The sequence below is a fragment of the Cynocephalus volans genome, chromosome 17, assembly GCF_027409185.1.
Source record: "Cynocephalus volans isolate mCynVol1 chromosome 17, mCynVol1.pri, whole genome shotgun sequence".
Classification (NCBI taxonomy): Eukaryota; Metazoa; Chordata; class Mammalia; order Dermoptera; family Cynocephalidae; genus Cynocephalus; species Cynocephalus volans.
Genome location: NC_084476.1, coordinates 41,839,930 through 41,863,607, shown reverse-complemented (window position 1 = coordinate 41,863,607; position 23,678 = coordinate 41,839,930). Strand labels below are relative to the sequence as shown.

Below are 23,678 nucleotides of genomic sequence, written 5' to 3'. Positions count from 1 at the left end.
AACACGCCCTGGGAGATCAGGGCTAGAAGTGTAGATTTGGTCTATTTGTGGATCTGTTGTGCAGAGGAATGATGGCATGATAAATACATACTTAGTATCATCATCATAACCCACTTCATCAACTATAAGATGCCATAGATTGTAAGATGCATTTTTATTTTATATATCATTAAGAAAAAAATACTATTGATTGAGCTATGACATCATTGATTAGGATACATTTTGATTTCAGAGTTGTTAAAATACGAGAAAATGCCCACCATCTTAGAATCAATGAAATACTGAAGCTAACATTTTATGAACCTTTACTTTTTGCAAAACTCTCTGCTAATAAGCAGGTAAGGGTTCGTAATTTAATTGTTATAATAACCTTAGTTTACTTTTATTCTTATTTTATAGGTGAGAGAACTGGGCCTACAGAAGTATTAGTACTTTTATGTACTGTAAAGCTGAATTTAGATTTTCTGCTTTACTTTTAACTATAAAATACAAAATTAATAATATAGGATATTTCTTTGGAACATGAAGAAAATCTTATAAAAGTGTTTATGGGAATATGACTGTGCGCTGTCAGCCGTGAATCAGAGTCTCACTATAATAGCTGTGGTTTCTGTTTGCTTAGGATATATTCATGGGCAGCATTATAGTAGGTGTTTTATAGACTGGAGAGTTCATTATGGTTCTAGTTTAATAGTGTTCACAATTTAAATTCCCTTTTTTCTTAGAAATGTGGTATAATGGAAAATCCAAGACTTTGGATTCAAGAGAACTCTGTTTTGAATCTCACTAGGTAGTAGCTAAAATTTTATTTGTATGTAAGTCTTAACTTCACTCAGAATCATCTTCTGTTAAATGGGAAAGATAATACCTGTGCCAGTCTCACTAGGTTGGAGTGAGAGTCAAATTGACAATAATATAAAAGTACTCTGCGGTTTTAAAAAAGACGGAGTCACTAAAATGATAGGTATAATTGTTTTGAAAAGTTTAGGAGCTGGAAACTATTCATAAAGTCTCACTTAAGCTTTAAAATACACCTGGGAATTAATCAGGCTTCCACTGAAATACAGCCATTTGTCATGTAAAATAAGAAAGGTAATCATATTGGGACATTATATACCAAATTAGCTCAAGAGATAAAATTGTGGAAATTGGCTGCTTTGCTAAATCTGATGAAGTGCTGGTCTGTCGGCCATAGGAAAATGGAAGTGGAGGATTTTAACATTTAGTCTTGGATATATCTAGTTAAGAGAACTGACATGTTGGTATGTGCATTTAGGATATTAGTTTTTGTTGTGGATCCAACAGGAGTTTATCAAGAGAATAAACTTCAGAGTTTGTCGTGTGGTCGATATGAAGTTAGCCTAATATGCCTTAACTGTTTACGGCTGAAGCACAATAAGCCTCAGAGAACACATTAAGGCATTATTGTGTACACCTTACAAATATGAACAGATGTGGTCTATCTTCCAACTAGTTTACGCTCTAACAGAGAAGACAGATATGAGAGAATATAACATATAGAATAGAATATGGTAAGTGACATTACAGAGGAAAAACTAAAATGTAACAGATTTCACCTGGGAGATGGTAAGGGAAAGCTTTTTGGTAACAATTTTTTTTGTCTTTGTAAGAGCAATATACTCTCACTTTAGAAATTTTGGAAAATACGTCATCAAGATAAAAATAAAAATCATGATTCCACTGGTCTTTTCTTCTCTAAGTTATCTCTTCTTTTTTTTTCTTTTACATTAGATTGTGTTATGTTTTATAAACATTTTATTCTGATTCCTTTTTTGTAGTAGAATATTACCATGTAGAATACAGTTTTATAAAATCTAAGAAACACTGAATACACATTAGAATTTGAAAGGCCTCTCTGGGTTTATCTTTAGCTTTTGGAAACTGGAAAATATCTTTTAGAAACCTGTAGTAAGGTAGATCAAGGTGCCAATGTAATGTTTCATTTGAAATTATGATAGCAGTTTGTAAGCTGTTTCAAAATGTGTATGAAAAACCAAACAAAATAGACAAAGAAGGGAATGTATTAATTGCTGCATCAGTAAGTCCAAGCTGCTCACTATTAATAGATCACTGTAATGAAATAAATCAGTGAAATGAAAAAATAAGGCACCAATATTTGATATTTGAGGATTGGTTATCAAACACATCTTTGTTTTTTGAGTTTTTTTTGGTGGCTGGCTAGTACAGGGATCTGAACCCTTGACCTTGGTGTTACAACACTGTGTAACCAACAGAGCTCACTGGCTAGCCCTCAAACATGTCTCTGTTGTGTCAGTATCTGTTGCTTGGTGGAATGCTCTAGCCATTTCTGATAGAACTCAACATTTAGCGTCACTTACAACTCTGTTTTCCTTTCAGGGTGGTAGCAGGTGTTTCTCGCTATAATCGATAACTGCTATTTCTATAATGTCCAGAAAACTTGCTTTCTACCTTTCTTGAGATCTAGGTCTATACTCTTCGTTGCAGCTGTGTAAAGGAGGTAAGCTATTAACCTCTCCTTCCACCCCCCGCCCTCCCCCATTTTAATGACTTGAATTCTAGCTTCTAGCTAGTTTGAAGTATACAGACAGGACCAGAGTCTTTCATGTAATAAGTAATGCTCAATAAATATTTGATTTGATTTAATGTGTGTATGTATCAGCTATTAAAAACCTTTGGGATTCCCTGTGGGATATTAATGAATTTCAATAAAGGCCAAGAAATAGGTATAGTAAGATCTCTTACCTTGCACATAAATTACAATGGTTTTAGGTGTTGGAGTTAAAACATTGAGTGGATTGAATAATACCCTTGTTTTTCTTTACACTCCACTATAGCCTATGAGAGTCAGTTGCCTAATATAGGAATTAAATTGATAGATAAATGGCTAGACTGATCTTGTGCCATCTGTATAACCAATCTTGAATTTTTTCTGATAAATAGTAACCATAGAAATCTGATTGTGTATTAATGTAAACTCTACTCCAACTGAGGTTTGTTTATTTAGAAAACATTTTAAAAGATACATTTGAGCACTTGCCCATGCTCAGTTATAACCTGGATTATGTTTACTTTAGAATTAGTCATTGGCTTTGTTAGTTGGGATTTGACGTAAGTACTTGTTTGTCTTTTGGTTTGAGAAGGACCTTATGGGGAGCAAATTTCATTGATTCTTAGAGAAATGAAGTTATTTTTTTAAGGTGAAGGAGCATACTTATGTATACTTAATCCATATTTTCTTTAAATTATGATAAATAGCTGTAACGTAAAGAGGAAGTTTAGCAGTGATATTTAAGACTTTTCGGAAATGTATATGAATGAATGAAATCACAGATATTGCTGCCTTGCAAATTTAGTTTTGTTTATTATTCTACCCACACCACCGTACTTTTCTTTGATTTCGTTCATGTGGGCATAAATTGAAGCATTTGTTGTTTCAGTTGGCGTAGATGTGGTAAATCTAGGTTTGAATTTCAGACTGCATTGTTTAAGTCTGAGAACTTAGGCAAGTTACTTAACCTTTGTGTTTTATTTAACATATAAAGTGGAAATTGTACACTACTTGTTTTTTTGTTTTTTTGTTTTTTTTCAAATTGTAGCATTGTTTTTTCAAATTGTTCTTTAGTCCTGAAATCAGTCAAGTGGGTGACCAGCATTAGGGGAAAAAGATAAAGATTTTTGGCTAATAAGGGAAAGTATTGTTTTGTGAACTTTTAATTCATAGTATGCATACATCCTTATATAAGCATGTGATAACTTAGTTGCAATGTAAGATGTATTTCTTACCATGGGCTGGGTTAAAAAATGTTCGAAAAATGGGGCTGGCTGGTTAGCTTAGTGGGTTAGAGTGCAGCCTTATAACACCAAGGTCACTGGTTCAGATCCCCACAACAGCCAGCCATTTAAAAAAAAAAAAAAAAAAGAAAGAAAAGTTTGAAAAATGTTCTACTACAAGGTGGTTGTTAGGATTAAGTGTCTATTTTAGCACCCGTTTCATAGATAGGCACTGGAAAGAAAGATGACCTTGGAGAAGTGTTATTGGATATTTTGGCCTTGCTGGATTTAGCTACATTTATACAAATTTGGTTTGTATTCCAAGAGCTATAAAATAAAAGCTGGTTTGTTACCTTAAGTTTTTTTTTTTTAGTATGGAGAAAATTATTTCTTATTTAGAAAATTATATGACACATAAAGGTTTTTTGGAAAAGCATTGCTTTGAGAATTCATATACAGTAGGTTGAGAGTGTAAGTTTATATGATCACTTGAAGCACAATTTGGCAATATCTAGTAAAGTTGAAGATGTGTATACTGTATAGCCCAGCAATTCCAATTCTTGTACTTGTGCCCAGGGAGACATGCAGGAGAATGTTCATTGCAGTGCTGTTTGTAATAGCAAAAATTTGTAAATGACCTAAAAGTCCAATGGTTGAAGTTTAGATAAATAAGTACATTTATCAAATGGAATGCTAAACTAAGTTAAAATAAATAAACTAAAGCTACATTTATCAATGATGAATGATAAATCTCAAACCAAAATGTGTATAAAAGCAAGTTGCAGACAAATATAGTACTATATATCACACTTGGAAACATGCAAAAATATACATAGTACTATATACTGTTTATAGATACAAGTATGTGTAGTAAAAATAAAAACTTGGACTAGAATGATACACATCAGTTTCAGGATAATGGAGACTTGGAGGAAGGAAGGGAAGAGTGGAGTAAGTGAAGATTTCAGTTGGATCTATAATGTATTATTAAACGTTGCTTTGCCTCCCATGGATTTGTCACCCCTTTTCCTCTAGGTGACGGAGCTGCCAAAGATTACTCAAAGCCCATCTCTTCTGAGCAGTGAGAAGCCCCAGAAAGGGGTTAATCTCCCAGAACCCTCAAGAGCGAGGCATTCCTTCCATTTGGGAAATTAACCACAAATTGGAGTTTTCTTCTCGCATTTATTTTCCAGACCAGGAAATTCCAGGAAGAGAACATAGGTGGGGTTTTTGCTAAGTACAGTTTAACAAGTTTAACAGTATAAGCTGGTAACCTGCAATTAAGTCAATCCGCTAACAAAAGAGAATTTTAGCAAACATTCTCTTCTTACAACAATTTTCCGGTATCTTTATATATCAATCAGTAACCTGTCTGTCTTTGAGCCAGCAACCTTGCTGTGTTACAATTCTTTATCTTACAAGAGACTATATAGCCTGGGGAAAATTTCCTGTCCTTTGCAAGGTCAATATTTGAAACTGCAAGGCTTTGAAAAACCAGGCCCTGTGAAGTACATTTGCTTTATGCATACTCTACAATTAAATCTTGGAAATATGATCTGAAGCAAATGTGGCAAAATGTTGAGATCTGGTCAGTCTGGCTCTTAGGTATATGGATGGTCATAATTTTGTGTTTTCTGTATGTCTGAAATATTTAAATAATAACACACATTTCTTTAAAAAGTTTAGTGCACAATTCATGGCACAGAATAGCCATGAGTAGCACATTGTTCTGGGGTTTAGAGAACAATAAATTTTCTAAGAACTAGGCTTCATCTACTTAGGTGATGTTGAGGCATTCCAGAAAGATGAAAATTCAGCTCATTGTAGACAAAGATTAAAATACATAAAGTAGAATTAGAGTATCTGTTCCCATAATATGGAACTAAAGCTTCAAGCTAGACATTTTTCTTTGTATGTGTGAATCTATTTCCTTCCCACGCATGTTATTTTCCCATTGCTCTTCCAGAATGAGTCACTGTGTTTAGGATTAGTCTTGAGAGGCCTCTGTGTTTTGTCAGATGGATTCTTGTTGCAGTTGTACTTCAGTGTGTCTTAGTTTGCCTCGTGCCCTTATTGTCTTACAGATGTCCTCTGTGGAATCATCATAAGAAATTGCTTGAGAATCCTGGTTAACCAGATTTAGTACTTATTCAAAGATCTGTTCTACCAAGCATTGTAAGGCTGCATTCTAGAGTCTCAGTGTGGTCTAGTCTAGCACTGTTGGGTAGAACTTTCTTTGAGGGCTGGCTGGTTAGCTCAGTTGGGTAGAGCACAGCCTTATAACACCAAGGTCACAGGTGTGAATCCCTGTAGCAGCCAGCTGCAAAAAAAAAAAAACAAAAAACTTTCTTCAATGATGAAATTTTTATTTTGGCACTATCCAATATGGTAACCACTAGCCATCTGTAGCTATTGAGTTTTTGAAATGTGGACAGTATGATCTGGGAACTAAACCAATATGTGAAAGCCTGTTGAGAAAGGACCACTCATGTGGGATATTATGTATTAAGAGCCATAGAATTGTGCTACTTATTTGACTCTGCAATTCCACTTCTAGGAATTTATTCTAAGAAAGTACATTTTTAATACGTCTTTGATTATCTGTAAAGGTAGTCATCAAAGGTTATTTATCATTATATTAGTCTGCTATGGCTGCCATAACAAAGAAACACAACTGGGTGGCTTAAACAACAGAAATTTATTGTCTTATAGTTCTGGAGGTTCCAAGTCCATGATCAAGGTGTCTTCAGGGTTAATTCCTTCTGAAGCCTATGTGAGAAGACCTGTTCCATGCCTCTTGCCTAGCTTCGGCTGGTTTGCTGGCAAGTTTTTGGAGTTCTTTGGCTTGTAGAAGCATTATCCAATCTTTGCCTTTGTCTTCACTTAGTGTTCTCCTTGTGTGCTGTGTCTGTGTCCATATTTCACCTTTTTATAAAGGACACTAGTCATCTTGGCTAGCCTACCTAATAACCTTATCTTAACTAATTACATCTGCAATGATCCTTTTGCCAAATAGGATCACATTCTGAGGTACTGGGGGCGAGGACTTCACCATATGAATTTTGGGGGACACAATTCAACCCATAACAATAATATTTGATAATTGAAAGCAAGGTGGTTGTCCTGCAGTAGTACATAATAAAGATTATTTACACAGCTATTAAAAATCATGCCATAAATCAATATTAGTGACATAGAAGGAAGTTTCTAAACTATTTATAATGGGGAAAACAGGTTGCAAAACAGCTAGATACAGTAAATTCCAAACTAGTTAGGTAAAGTGAGAACAACGTATATTTATTGGAAAAAAAGACTGAAGATATAAACATATCTGAAGATATAAACATATAATGTTAAAATTTCTTTGTGATGTAGTAGAATTATGGAAAATGTTTTTTCCCTTTTCTGTTTCTTAAATTTTATACAATGAACATATACTAGTTTTGTAATAGAAAAAACCCGCAACAAAGAATTTAAACTTTTTTTTACGTAATAGGTGTTTCTTCCTGTGATATTAGCGATCTTGTTTCTCTTGTTTTGGTTCAAAAAGCTTTCTCTAATGCCTTGACAGGGACCCTTATTTTTCTTATTTCAGAGATGTAACCTTATAATACTTTATTTTTGGTCTTCTATATTTCATGATTTTAAGTAGGTCTCTTAGAGATAGCAAGATATTGGATTCTTTTTTTTTTTTTTTTTTTTAAAGATGACCTGTAAGGGGAACTTAGCATTTGACTTGGTGTTGTCAGTACCACGCTCAACCAGTGAGCCAACCGGCCATCCCTATACAGGATCCGAACCTGGGGTCTTGGTGTTCTCAGCACCATACTCTCTCAAGTGAGCCACAGGCTGGCTCTCTCTTTTTTTTTTTTTTTTATTCAGTTAGTGACTTTTGGTATTACTTTGTCTCAGTGATTTAGAAGCTTTGTTTTATTGACATAGAAACTTATATGTGTGACCCTGGGGAAGTGACTTAATCATGTTTCCCATCTTTAAAATGGTGGTAATATTAGTACCTACTTCATAAGGTTGTTGTAAGGATAAATGGCAAAATACATGTAGAACACTTAGAGTGATACCTTGGCAATAGAAGCATTCAGTAAATATGTTACTAATTATTATTTATCCTGTAGGAAAGTTTAGCTCCTTTATATGATAGCTTTCTATGCATATAAACATACATAAAATATAAATGGGTTATTATATATACTTGATTTTTCACTTAACATAACTTTGGACATCTTTATATCAATAATGATATATCTATATTATTGTTTTAAATGTTTAGTGTTCCCTTGTATGTACTATGATTTACTAAAATATTTCCTTATTAATTGGCAAAATTTAGGATAATTCTAATTTCTTGACATTATAAATGTAGCTGTGATTAATATCCTTGTGTTAAGAATTCCTCCTTGGGCCGAGCCCATGGCGCACTCGGGAGAGTGCGGCACTGGGAGCGCAGCGACGCTCCCGCTGCGGGTTCGGATCCTATATAGGACTGGCCAGTGCACTCACTGGCTGAGTGCCAGCCACGAAAAAGACAAAAAAAAAAAAAAAAAAAAAAAAAAAATTCCTCCTTACTGTAAATTCTTAAAAGTGTTCTTAGTGTTTTGTAAAGAGCATCATGAATTCTAAGACTTACTAGAAAACTTACTTGGGACTCTGCCTCTAAGTTAGTGTGTGAAATACTGTTCTAGCTACAGAAGCCATGCATTTTCTTAATGCTATGGCTTTACGTAAGCTCGTTCCTTACTTGTATTTTCCTGTTCCCTTTTGTTGTTTTCCTTCAAAGAATGCCTATTTCTGTGTGATCGATCCTGCCTGTGTCTCCCCCTAAACCAAATTAAAAAAAAAAAAAAATTAAAAACCAGGATCTTTTCTTCTTCAGAGCCCTTACAGCATCTATTCTTACTTCCATTTATTATTCACTCAACAAGTATTTGTTAGTGCCTTTCATGTTCCAGGCACTTTGCTAGGTGCAAGGTGAGTGAGTATTAGATAATCAAACATGGTTCCTGCCTTCACGGAACTCACAGACTAGTGAGAGAAGACAACAAACAAGTGATCAAAAACAAATGTGTAAATACAGATTGTCTCAAGTGTTATGAAGAAAAAGAACTGGGAGAAAATAAGAGGGTTTTACTTTGCAATGCGTGGTTAGAAAAGGCCTCTCTGAAATGAGGACATTTAAGCTAAAACATAAAGGTAAGAAGGAGCTAATTGTTAGACTGTTGGGAGTAAAGTAAGAGAAGAGTCCTCTTGGAAGAGGGATTGGCCTTATTGGAAGGCCCTGTGGGTGGAAAGGAATTATAGTGTTTCAGGAATTAAAAGAAGGCCTGTGATAGGCTAGAGCCAGGGGAAGAGAATAAAACCAGAGAAGTTGGAAAGTAAGAAGGAGCCAGATAGGCAAAATCTTAGGTCACAGAAAAAAGTTTAGATTTTATTCTATTTTCAATGGGTAGCTGTTGAAGGATTCAAGTAGGGGAATACTATGATATAATTTACATTTTAAGAGAATACATTGGAGAGAGAGGTGTGTACATGGGAGGCTAATTACTAAGTAGACCAGGTGATATATGAGGATGGCTTAGACTATTAGGTTAATGTAAGTGGAGATGGGGAGTAGTGGATGGATTTGTGCACTGTTTACTAGGTGGATTGACAGGAATTTATTGATTGGAAATAGAGGGTAACAGAGAAGGGGTTTTTGAAAATTGACTCATAGGTTTCTGCTTTGAGCAGCTAGGTGCTGTTTTTTGAGGTACTGAAGATTGGATGAACGAACAGCGTTGGTGGCAAGATCAATCAAGAGTTGAGCTTTAGAAATATTAAATTTGAGAAACCTAGAGTTTAGATTTCAGAAAACTGGTGTGGAGATGGACATTTGGAAATTGTAACCCTAGAGATGGTATTTTAAACCATGGGAGTAGATGATGTCATATAAGGAATGAATATAAAGAGAAAAAATATGAGAGCAAGCTCAGGTATTCCACTATGTGAGGGGTTGGGTAGAAAAGGAGGTGGTGGCAAAGGAGACCGAGAGGGGAGCAACCAAATATACAGTGTACAGATCAATAGAGTGTGGGGTCATGGAAATCAAGAGGAGTGTATTTCATTTTTTTTTTTTTTTTTTTTTTTTTAAGATGACCGGTAAGGGGATCTTAACCCTTGACTTGGTGTTGTGAGCACCACGCTCAGCCAGTGAGCGAACCGGCCATCCGTATATGGGATCCGAACCCGGGGCCTTGGTGTTATCAGCACCACACTCTCCCGAGTGAGCCACGGGCCGGCCCAAGAGGAGTGTATTTCAAAGAGTGAGTTGTCAGCTTACAATAGAGTAAGATGAGAACTGAAAAGTGTCAGGCATGTGGCTCACTTGGGAGAGTGTGGTGCTGATAACAACAAGGCCATGGGTTCAGATCCCTATATAGGGATGGCTGGTTAGCTCACTTTGGAGAGTGTGGTGCTGATAACACCAAGTCAAGGGTTAAGACCCACTTACTGGTCATCTTTAAAAACAACAACAACAACAAAAACTGAAAAGTGTCCATTGGGTTTGAAAGCATGGAATTCACTGGTCTTGTCAAGAGAGTTTCAGTGGAGTGGTGGGAGTGCAAGCTGGACTACAGTGGTTAAGAATTGAGGTGGGGAAGTAGAGATGAATATGTAAAAACAGTTCTGTTATAACACTTGTTATATATTTGGCTCATGTGTCTTCTTCCCTACTAGACTGTGAGTTCTTTGAGGGCAAGGTTGATGTCATAGTCATTTTTCTGACTTCCCTTTTTTTTTTTTTTTTTTAAAGATGACCGGTAAGGGGATCTTAACCCTTGACTTGGTGTTGTGAGCACCACGCTCAGCCAGTGAGCGAACCGGCCATCTGTATATGGGATCCGAACCCGGGGCCTTGGTGTTATCAGCACCGTACTCTCCCGAGTGAGCCACGGGCCGGCCCTGACTTCCCTTAAGTATCTTATAGTGCCTGAATATATAATCTTTCCTCAATAAAATGTTGAATGAATAAACACATTGTAGTTTCTGCAACATACTATTTTAATTTATAGTATTAATCTCTTTTTCAAATCAACTTTTATAAACATTTCTGCTTTTGATTGTTAAGGCCCTCTTACAGTGTAATTTTTGGTTGTCACTAAAAAAATGCTTTCATATCCTATAGAACTTTTTTGGAGATTCTTTTCCCCCACTTCCTTTAGATCTTGAAATGGGGGCTTCACTGTTTAAAAAAAAAAAAAAAAGTATGAGGGTATTTCAGAAAGCTTGTGAAAAAATACAATTAAAAGATAATATGAATCTTTTCATGAACTTTTCGAAGTATCCTCCCAAATACTTGCTAATTCAACTTATTCTACATTTGTGCAAGTTTTCTTAACCTGCATCATTTCTGAATTCTGAAAGGGTAGGAACCCAAGGTGTTTTTATATTAATTCATATGTATAAATGTTCTCTACCCTTCTTAGAATTTTGTCAGATTCTTCTTTTCTAAGTTTTTTTCTGTACATCTTCTGTGGAAACATTTATTGAGCACCTTTAGTACAACCATTCCCTTTTCACAATTACTAGTGTTTCTAAACCAAGATGGTTTTAGGTCTTCAGCTTATGTTAGTTATTCCTCCAATATGAATATATTTTCCTAAGTTCTTCCCACCTGGCTCTTCTTCTTTTAATGTTTCTTTGCCTTGAACGTTTCTGTGCTCTCCCTCTAGATACCTTTTACTGTGCTTGGGGGTCCAAAAGAGAGACACCCTGCACTTTGTTCAGGTTAATATACACTTTGTTCTAAGCTAGGACTTCTATCCTAATAGTATATCTGCATTTGTTTTCCAGTGAGCAAAGCAGGGAGCTGAGGAAATTTTAGCACCCACTTTTTATCTTTCACCTTTAAACCCTAGAGCAGATCCAGGCCTAAGTAGCTACCACACTGCTTATATCCCCAGGACCACAGGGATTTTCTAAGTAGTAGGAATTATCAGTGACATATTGAAAGAGTACAGCAAAGAATTACCACTTCCAGGTCTCATAATTTATAATTTCTTCAGTTTGTCTATTTAAACTCAGAGCAGCAGCACCAATTATCAAATTACAAGGATGAATTGAATGCATGAAAATAAGAAAGGAGCCAGGGAGCTCAGTTACAGTTTGGGAAGTTGATTTTAAGATGGATCTAGGCAAACAATTGAGGACTGAGTTGAGGATGTCAGGTCCTCTTTTGGTTTTGATTGTTTTGGATTTTGACTGCTATAACCATTCGGGGTACTCGATGCCAGTTAAATTGTTGGTTTGATCTTGAAAAATGAGAGAGAATGTTTTGCTGTGGTGATAGAATTGTCCTTTAGTTCTGATGGTTAGAGTGAAACAGAATTTGGGGTACTGACAGTAAGTATCTGGTGCAGGCATTCCTTTACTTAGAGTTATGAGGCCCATGTGGGCAGAGAGAGTATCTTTCTCTCTCTGTATTATGTGGCACAGTGCCTCACAGTATACATTTAGTGTAAAGGAATGAATCTAAAACATAACAGCATCTTCATATGAGAGACTACTGATGTTCATCTGCTCTGCTTTGGCTCAAGACACTAATTCCTAATCCTTCATGTTATTTTATTTTACCTGATCTTTTTCTCATTGTGCAAGCCACCGTCATCTCTCGTCTGGGCCATTTTAGTAGCTTTGCAATGTATCTTCTTTCATTTGTGCTTCCCTGAGGTATATTCTCCAAACAGTAGTTGGAACTGTCTCTAAAAATGCAAATGAGATCTTTTTTTTTTTAAAGATGACCGGTAAGGGGATCCTAACCCTTGACTTGGTGTTGTCAGCACCACACTCTCCCAAGTGAGTGAACCAGCCATCCCTATATGGGAATCCGAACCCATGGCCTCGGTGATATTACCACCACACTCTCCCAAGTGAGCCACGTGCCGGCCTGCAAATCAGATCATTTCACCCATCTACTCTCATCTTCCAGTGACTTTCTGGTATAAATATCTCTTATTTTTCAAATCAGTTCCATTCCTGAATTAGGAGACATTCTGATACTGAGGGAAAGTTTTTATAAAGTATTTCTATTCGCTCCTCCCCAAAACAAAGCAAAACACCATGCATAGAGAAAGAAAATATACCTAGAAAAACATCATTAGCAGCAGACAGAAAAGCTTCAAAAGAGAGGAGCAAATATTTTTAGAGATACAAGATCCAATTAAAACATTCACATGAAGGTCCATTTACCTTCCAACCCTCTCATCTAATTCCTAGGAAGGCCTCTAGTGTGCTTGCAGGACACTTTATGGAGCCAACTACTGAGCCTCTCTCTAGGTGTAAGGGAAGGAATGAAGAGATTATTAAATTCTTTAAGTCTCCATCACTCAAAATAGAGGCAGCTAACAAGGATACCTACTGGAAAGACAACCATACTATCCAGACCAGGGCAATGGCAATCTACCATAGGGATTGAATATAGATAGGGGCTCACTTGGTTAAAGCACAGCCTTGTAGGGCCGGCCCGTGGCTCACTCGGGAGAGTGTGGTGCTGATGACACCAGGGCCGCGGGTTTGGATCCCATATAGGGATGGCCGGTTGCTCACTGGCTGAGCATGGTGCTGACAACACCAAGTCAAGGGTTAAGATCCCCTTACCGGTCATCTTTTTATAGGGAAAAAAAAAAAAAAAAAAAAAAGCACAGCCTTGTAACACTAAGGTCAGTGGTTTGAATCCCCAGTTCCTCCATGCTGGCCAGCTGCAAAAAAACCAAGAGAGGCCTTGAAGTCAGACTCAGACTGCCTGAGTTTGAGTCCCAGCTCCATTTCTTTTCTTTTTTTTTTTTGACCAGTAAGGGGATTGCAACCCTCGGCACTGTGTGGTCTGCACCACGCTCAGCCAGTGAGTGCACTGGCCATCCCTATATAGGATCTGAACCCACGGCCTCAGCGCTACCAGTGCCGCATTCTCCTGAGTAAGCCACGGGGCCAGCCCCCAGCTCCATTGTAACTGGCTCTGTAACCTCAAGCAAACTGTTTAAACCTCTCTAAGATCCATTCTCCTTATCTGTAACATGGAAATAATACTACAGTTTATCTCAAAGTTTCTATAGGGATTAAGTGAAAGTTTAAGGGGTTAAGTGACAGTGTGTTCTCAAAAATGTTAGTTGCAGTTACTGTTCTCACAGTTCTTGCTATCATCACCATAACCCTATTGCCACTCAAAGGAATGTCTTTGTTGTTGCATTTATGTTTTAACTTTCTATTTCTACATCTGTTTTCTCAAAGACTTTGAGACCCATTTTAAAATTTGTATTCCACTGTTGCCTAGTATACTGGTGCATAATATATGTTTGGGTCAATCTGAATAAAGACTTTGAATTCCTCTAAGTGAGTGGGCTTTTGTACTGAGAACACAGAACTCTTATAAAGTATGGGTAAAATATAAGCAAGTTTTGATACTACTGCCTCCCAAAATCTAGTGGGGAAGTCAGGGATGATTCCTTTTACAAATTTGAAAGCTGAAGGTTATATATATTTTTTGTTACATACTATCATCAAAGAAGGTAGAATTCTTCTCATAGCCTTTGGGTCTGGAGAGAACTTGAGTCCTTCAACCACCAGTTCCATTGTCTCAAGCTGACCCAGAAAAAGAGCTATTGGTCATTTTGTTTTTGGGGCTAATAAGATGTGGCCCTGACTCTTGAATATGTCCAGGCATTTCATGAGTAGGCACAGACAATCCATTGATCCTTAAAAAATATGGAAGTAAAAAACCAATCACAAATTTATATTTTAGATGTAGCATTGGCATCTAAAGTCAGCATTACTTTATTATAGTTCGATTGTAATTTTATTATAGTTATTTTATTATAGGTATTTTGTTATAGTTAATTTATTATAGTTAGATGCAATTTTATGCATGAGGCACATAGATTTCTAACTGTGTGAGGGAATTGTTAGTCTGGTTACTAGAGAAAGTCTTGTTGAAAAGAGGTATTTCTTGGGAAGAGTGTTATATGTTCCAGAAAAGGAGTTGTCTCAGGGACTCCTTAGCATCATTGCACTCAAGGAAATTTGGAGAAATCATTTGATGAATTAAAAAAAAAAACAACAAAACCTTTTTTTTGTGGTTGCAGCACCCACCCGCCTCCCCACTTTAAAAAAAAAAAAAATCTTAAAGAGTTTCTGCTCGTTATGGAAGTTAAGACTTTGACATAAACAGTTACCAGAAGGAGATAGCAAGAGGTGCATATAAACTGCTGGAGGAATTCAGAGCAGGGAGATAGGTGGTGTTCAGCATTTATTTAAGAAAAAAGTCAGGGCAAGTGTAGTAGGAGAGATAATATTCATGTTTGTTAAAGAATGAAGAATATTTTGAACATGTGGAAATGAAGTGTATTTGAATTTTTTTTTTTTTTTCCTAAAAAGATGACCAGTAAGGGGATCTTAACCCTTGACTTGGTGTTGTCAGCACCACGCTCTCCCAGGTGAGCCATGGGCCGGCCCTTGAGTTTTCTTATTAAGGACAGAAGTCATATTTATTAATGTATTTTCTTTTTTGAATAGTTTGCTTTTTCTCACCATTTTTGGTAACACTATTAATAATCATTATAATAGCTGACATTTATTGACTGCCTGCTGTATGCCAGAATCTGTTCTAAGTGCTTTACATTTATTAACTCACATAATCCTCTCTATTATCTGTATTTTATTTATTTATTTATTTATTGTTTCTCAATATTTTATTTTTATTTATATTTTTTTAAATTTTGTTTTATTTTGTCAATATACAATGTGGTTGATTACTGTGGCCCATTACCGCAACCTCCCTACCTCCTTCCTCTCCCCGCTCCCTCCCAACAACCTCATATCTGTTTTCTTGTCATATCAACTTCAAGTAATTGTAATTGTTGTGTCTTCTTCCCTCCCCCCCCAGTTTATTTGTGTATTTATTTATTTTTAGCTCCCACAAATAAGTGAGAACGTGATATTTCTCTTTCTGTACCTGACTCGTTTCACTTAATATAATTCTCTCTAGGTCCATCCATGTTGCTGCAAATGGCAGTATTTCATTCTTTTTTATAGCAGAGTAGTATTCCATTGTGTAGATGTACCACATTTTCCGTATCCACTCATCTGATGATGGACATTTGGGCTGGTTCCAACTCTTAGCTATTGTAAAGAGTGCTGCAATGAACATTGGAGAACAGGTAAACCTTCGACTTGATGATTTCATATGTTAGATCTATCTGCAATTGTTTGAGGAACCTCCATACCATTTTGCATAGAGGCTGCACCATTTTGCAGTCCCACCAACAATGTATGAGAGTTCCTTTTTCTCCACAACCTCGCCAGCATTTATCATTCACAGTCTTTTGGATATTAGCCATCCTAACTGGGGTGAGATGGTATCTAAGTGTGGTTTTGATTTGCCTTTCCTGAATGCTGAGTGATGTTGAGCATTTTTTCATCTGTCTCTTGGCTATTCATATATTTTCCTTTGAGAAATGCCTGTTTAGCTCTTTTGCCCATTTTTTAATTGGGTTACTTGTTTTTTGTGGTAAAGTTGTTTCAGTTCCTTGTGTATTCTGGATATTAAAGGAAATGAGACAGGAGGCCCAGATAGATTAAATAATTAACTTTCCCAATATCACACAGCTAATATATGTAGTAGCTTGAATTCTAACCTTTGAAGTCAGACTCTAGTATCAACCACAACTGATCACTAAGCTAAATGTTTCCTCTTTAACATTCAATCTCTTTTCTGCTTTGTTCTTTCCTGCCAGATTTTTGTTTTTATCAAAGTTATATGTGCATATAGTTTGTTTGTTTATTTATTTATAGTTTGTTTGTTGATGGCTAGCCTATATGAGAATCCAAACCCTTGACCTTGGTGTTATAACACCAACAACTGAGCTAACTGGCCAGACCATGCATATAGTTTAAAAGAGTCCATCATAAGTACTATAAGTTTTGTTAGGACAAACAGAAGTCCCACCTCCTTTCCATTAGATTTCTTTAAAGAGCCTTGTTTGCTAGAGCAAATGAGCTCTAGAGAAGGTGTGTAGTATATGCAACCCTCTCCCCTTCATCTCTTTCCTGCTTGCTTATTTTATGCTATACGTTATCTTGGGGGTATAGGGTGGCCAGCATTCAGTGCATCTTCAGTTCTGTAGTGAGATACCAGCCGTGAATCATAGTGGTTGCCTAGCTCTCCCACTCTTAGGCTTCCCTGTCAAGAATGACATCACCTTTTCTTAGCTTCATCTCCCTTTTAGTTCTTACTTCCTAGTTACAGGCTACCATCCTCTTTCATCTGGAATTCTGCAGCAGTCTACTTACTTGCCAGCTTGCCTCCCTCCAGTTTATTCTCTACACTGCAGCTGGAATCATTTTTCTAAAATATAAGTCTGATCATGTCACTACCCTGCTTAAAATCTCTCAGGATAAAGCCTTTATCTATCTCTAAATTCCTTAAACTGGTTTGCAAAGCCCTTGTGGTTGTCCCAGTGTTTTTCCTCAACGCTTGCCATTTCCTGTTCCCGCTCTTTTAGTTCCAGCCATAATTGAACTACCAGTTGTTCCCCAAATGCACTATTTTTTTCCTTACCTCTCAGGATACATGCAGAAATAAAAATAGCTGTCAAACTGGCAACCTAGCCCCATGAAAACCAGCAAAGCCACACAACTAGGTCACCTATGAATAGTAGGAATCAGGCCCTCAGAGAGAGTAGAGATAACTTAGTTTGGGAACTGAATGGTTGTTCAAAATAAAATGCAATTCTAATAAATATTAGACCTCATGGCCAGCTTAAGACAATTGGGCTGCGCTGGAAGGAATGCTTTGTACTGAGATAGTGGCTAATCAAGAGCCTATCCCCTAACCGACCAGATGTTATCGGACCACAAGGGCTGTGTTACCTTACATACCACTGATTTCAAAATTGCCCATTACTCTGCCAGAACCCTCGCTAAAAGTCTTATAAACCTCCTGCTTTCCTTGGTTCAGAGGAACTGATCTGGTTCAGTCTCCCCTCCACATTAGTGGAATAAAGTTTTTGGCTGAAATCGTGCCTGGTTTGGGTCTCTCTCTTCTCCATCTCGCTGAACCTAACAACAAACAGTTATCCTTTTAGCTTCAGGAGTTTGTCAGTATGGAGCAAAGCCATTCTAAGTGTTTTGCTTTTCTCCTTGATTTCTTTTCCTGCTTTTGCCCACACTTCTCTCAGGCTTGTCCATGTGATTCACATTTCTCTCCCTTAAGTAAGTTGCTGATGGATTTGGTCTGTCATTATCCCTTATCTGTGTCTCCTTTTGGCATAGCTTTTCTTTCAGAACGCTTGTTGAGCAGCTGTATACCCTATTGATCCACTACCCTTGGGTCTAATGATCACTCTTGATTTAATTAAAGGGGGACAGGATGGTAGGGCCATCCTGTAGAATGGGTACTTAAATACGTGAAGAATTGCATTGAGCTGCATTTCTTAGCTCAAGAATAACAATTTATTTTAGCAAGTCTCCTAGAGCATAACAGATTCCTTTTTCGTATGTGAATGGCAACTGGCTGGTTATAGAGTTCCTGGGTTGCAATCCTTTTTTTTTTTTTTTTGGCAGCTGGCCAGTATGGGGATCTGAACTCTTGACTGTGGAGCTTGATGTACAATCATTTGTCATTAGACAAATAGAGATAGATGGTGCTTTTCACTAAAATATTTTTAGGTACTTCTGATCCCTCCTTTTTTTTATTAATCTTATCTGGCATTCCTTGAACTCTTTCAGGTTGCATAGTCAGATGTTTATCTGAAGAAAACTTTCTTCTGTATTTGAATATTACTTCTATTTTATTTGTTCCTGTGTCACCTTCAGGAACTCCAATTATCTATGTGTTAGAGCTCTGCTACTGTCTTTATATCTCCCTTCTCCCATTTAAAAAGTACTGATCTTTATATTTTTTTCTTTTTATTCATGGGGAGTTTCTTAAGTTTTTTCTTTAAATCATCACTTCAGTTTTCTTCAAAGTTGACTCTTCTATTACTGCTTCTAATGCATTTTTATAATTTTTCTCATGTTTAATTTAATATTTTTATCTCACTGAGCTTCCTTTTGATTTTTATCTGCCTCTCAGCAGTCTTATTATTTTAGTTATGTTTCAAGACCCCCAGTGGATGCCTGAAACCATGGATAGTACCGAACCTTCTATATACTATGTTTTTTCTATACATATATACCTATGATAAAGTTTAGTTTATAAATTAGGCACAGTATGAGATTAACAACAATAACTAATAGTAAAATAGAACAATTATAACAATATGCCCACATCATTACTCTTATGCTTTGGGACCATAATTAAATAAAATAAGGGTTACTTGAACATAAGTACTGTGGTACCATGAAAATTGACCTGGTAACCAAGAAGGCTACTAAGTGACTAATGGGTGGATAGTGAACAGCATGGATAAGATGGACAAAGGGATGATTCACATCCCAGGTGGAACAAAGCAGGACAGCGCAAGATTTTATCATGCCACTCAGAGCAGTAGGAAATTTAAAACTTATGAATTGCTGATTTCTGGAATTTTCAATTTAATATTTTTGGACCACATATGACTGTGGGTAACTGAAACCACAGAAAGCAAAACTGTGGATAAGGGGGGGACTACTGGACTACTGTATTTATTTTTTTATTTTTTGAATGCATAATTTTAAAAGTGTTTCTTCATGTTTTCATGCTGTGTTCTTATATTGTTTTAGGGTAATTTCATGGTCTTCAAAACAATTAAAAAAAATTTTTTTCTGTCATGAATAATAAGATATTCATTCATATGTGGCTTTTCCTCTCCAGAAACAGGATGAGTGAGTATTTCTTAGGTGGTCTCACTTTCCATTTCCTGTTAGAAACCTCCTTTTAGATGTTAACAAAGGGCTCTGATTGCCAGTTAAGTGATCCAGCAACCACAGAGAATGAGGAGGAAGTCCTGGCTGCAAATCATCCTTTTAAGGGAACTTCTCCTTGTGCAGAATTTTATTTGTATTTGTCAGAGATTCTGTCATGTTCAGATCTGGTGTGCCACAATGCTGCCTTGTACTAGAATAGTCCTGCCTTCTCCTAGAGTATGAATCTGCTCGTGCATGTTTGGTACACTAGAAAGTGGTCTGCCACTTGTGCAGTTAACGTCTGTGTCCCAGGCCTTCCAATATAGTTGTTCTCAAATTCTGCCAAGTTGCTCTGTAGGTGCTGCACCTCAAGTTGCTCTGTAGGTGCTGCACCTCGTTGCATGTGAGGAGGGTCCCACTACTTTACCAAGAATGTCCTCCCAGCCCCAGGACTCTCTTTGGGCTCCTGCTACAGTTATTCTCAAATCCCTGCTAGTTTTGGAGTTGTTAAAAGAACTCCCGATAGTTTTTTTTTTTTTTTTTTTTAGTGGCTGGCTAGTACGGGGATCTGAACCTTGGACCTTGGATTCCCATAGGTTTTTTTGTTGTGTTCCTCATTTGTGCCCTTTTATTTTCTTTTCCTTTGAAACTGGAGGGTGTTTTTAAGTTCTTTGATGCTCTTTTATAATTTTCAGAAGGCCATTCTGCCTCTGAAAAAAATATACACTTTTTTTTTGGTGGCTGACTGATGTAGAGATCCGAAACTGTGATCAACACTATCTCAAGTGAGCTAACTAGCTAGCCCTCTGAAAAATAAAGTCAGTCTTGTGTATTCTGTTTTGGAAAGCTAGATCCATCTGCACAGTATCTCTCAAGAATTCCAAAAAACTTTCGATATTTTGTACCCTTGACTAATTTCAGTCAATAGTGCTGTGTCCTTGCTTATTTTAGTAAGAACTTGGTCAGGGCCAAGTGGGAGTCAGCCTTGTCTTCTCAAACAATCTAGTCCCAACAAGTTCTATAAAGTGCATCAAAAGACAAAATTATAGCAAATTTAGTTTAAAGATCCTAAGTGGCTTATATTTGCAATTTTAGAGTTGGGCAACATCTCATTCTATAGAATGAGTGTTGTGATGAGCTGAACAGAGGAGGTTGGCTTTATAGACAGAAAAGGGCTGAGGAAAGCTAAAACAGATCAAAAAGCAGATTGGTCTTTTCACAGTTACTTTGCATGTAAAGGTTAAAGCAGAGGGGACTTCCTTTTCATACCAGCTAAAACCGGCAGGTTTAGGGATTTGGCTATAATCTCTCTCCTGATTTCTTGGAAGGTCAAATAGACAACTTAGTTTTGGCTTGGTGACAAGGAATGTCAGTGCGAGTAACTTCATTTTGGTTTGGTCTATGTGGCCTAGTGCAGGAGCTCAGTTCAAACCAAAGCCCCCCTATAAAGTTTGTTTAACTTTTGTCTTTGTTTTTAACAAAGTAAATCATCTTTTTCTTAAGGACAAGTTTTATTTTCCCTCGTAAAAATGATTAGCTTGAGATATATGTGGAAAAAAAAAAGGCCTAAGTGTGTGATATAAAGGAGAATCATTATATATAATACTTAAAACACAATGGGATTTTTATGGAACCATTAAATTGTAAAGACTATGAATAACAGGGAAAAAAATTTGCTATACCCTTGAGAGGTTATTGATTTCTTTTTTTTTTTCTGTAATGTTTTCTTCTTATACTGAGTGTTTAGCTTTGATAGAGTTGTCCCTTCCCCCCGCCCCTCCTTTGTGAACATCTTGCTAGCCAGTCAGAACAGCTGAGTCAACTACTGTTGTCAGTTGGCTGACAGATGTCACAGTTAGTGCATCCTTATGTCTAAATATTTGACAAATGTAAAAGTATAATAAAACAGAATATGTAATAATTGTAATTATGCTTATATAATATGTACATAATATTTATATAAATGTTAGACTGAAAATAGGGCAGTGGGATTATATATGTTTCCTATCTTTAAAAATGTTAGCTTTTAAATAAAAAAGAAATGGTGGTTATTGTATTTGAGAGGTGATATACTTCTTTAATGCTAGAATTTGAAGCAAGAGGGTTACAAACAAAGGAACTAGTGCCACAAGGCTTTGGAAATTGTTTCATGAATAGGACAGGCTAGAACGAGGCAGGTTAATCATTCCAGGTGCCTGGGGAACCAGGTCACTGCTTGCAGAGTCAGTGTGAATAGGATTATTTCCTATAATCTCAAGTATGCCAGTTGTAGATTTGTTTTATAGCAAGGTCAGAGAAACTCAAGGGCCAAAGTTATAATATTTTGAGGGTTGGGTGCAGTTTTTGTATATTCTCTTTTTTCTGCCTTTGCTTGTATGGAGGCTGGGGGAAAGTGCTCTGTGGTTATCTTTTCACTGTCTTTGTCTTTTTTTTTTTTTTTTTTTAAGGATCCCAACCCGTGGCCGAGTGAGCCACGGGCCCGCCCTGTCTTTGTCTTTTAAAGTGCAAGAGTTTTAGTTTTGGTGAAGTTCTTTTTTTTTTTTTTTTTTTTTTTTAAAAGATGACCGGTAAGGGGATCTTAACCCTTGACTTGGTGTTGGCAGCACCACGCTCAGCCAGTGAGCGAACCGGCCATCCGTATATGGGATCCGAACCCGGGGCCTTGGTGTTATCAGCACCACACTCTCCCGAGTGAGCCACGGGCCGGCCCGAAGTACAATTTCTTTTATTGCTTGTGGTTTAGGAGTTGTAGCTAAGAAATCATTGCCTAATCTAAGGTCACAAAGTTTAACACCTATATTTTTTTGTGAGAGTTTTTATAGTTTTAGCGGTTACAGTTAGGTCTTTGATCCATTTTGAGTTGATTTTTTGTATGTCGAGTGAGGTTTATGGTTTGCTTTTACAAAATATAATTATATTATACAAAGCGTATTACGTGTTTTTACTTGAAAATATATCCTGAGAGTATCTCTACCAGTCAGTAGATCACTATGTAGTTTTAAAAGTCTGGATAAATGAGAGTGTTACTTTTCCAATTTGTAAACTCCCCTTTCTGGAGCAATGTCTCCTATGAGTCTACCTGCTGTCACCTTATTTCTCCAGACCTTATTCAAGGGAAAACTCTAGACCAATTGCATTCCGGCTGTAGTTTGCTTTCCATTTTAATAAGGCATCCATCTCACTTTGAGATCAACAAATACCCTGCTTGGAACATTCTGTGACTTCTTGGTATTCATATAGTGAAATGCTACCAGCGAGGGAACACAATTAAAACAGATTGGCCCTTTCATGCTCTATATTATTCTGATGGTTTCAAGAGAATATTTTTGTTGACTTTCTAATTTACAATCCATATTGACCTGACTACTTGTAAATCTCTCACGAAATCTTTCTATCTATCCACCTAGCAATTGATGATAATAGTGTCCTATTTCACAGAATGATTAAAATTATGTATATCTTTTCTTATTTAACAGTGATTCTCTCTGAAACTTCTGGTTTTCCTTTCCAGTTTAGTTAGGAACAGATTGCTTCAAATGAGGAAATTTGAAAAAATTTCGAACTCTATACTTGTGTACACTTCTACTGTTTTACATCCTCTTCCTTGATTCCCTTCTCTTCCTTCCCTACACCATTCCCCGTTGCTGACCTCTAGACGGACAGTAGATATGACTTTTTCATTCTGTTTCCATTTTATCTTACAAATTTTGTTACTCGTTTAATTATACTCAGATGACATTTGAGATAACAAATAAAGAAAATAAAGAAAACTTTATTTTCATAGTTATCTTTTCCTTCTAGTGGATTAATATTTTCTTTTCTTTTTTTTTGACTAATATTTTCCTTAGGTGCCTTATCTTAGCCTTAACCATACAGCAATAAGAACAATTTTCTTTATAAAGTATTTAGGTTAACATCCATTTCAAGAACAAATAATTCCTAATCACATGTTTTAAATTGACCTTATTCCCTTTTTAAAGGATCGATTTCTGTCCATGCAAACCTCCTTACCTTTGCCTGTTCTCAATTTA

The 23,678-nt window shown here is 36.6% G+C and overlaps 1 protein-coding gene across 3 annotated transcripts in view; it reads left to right on the top strand.

Moving 5' to 3' along the window:
* The window catches only part of UNC13B (unc-13 homolog B), a 228,380-nt gene that overhangs the window by 17,565 nt on the left and 187,137 nt on the right, over nt 1-23,678 (top strand). The gene's annotated exons all lie outside the window — the stretch shown is intronic.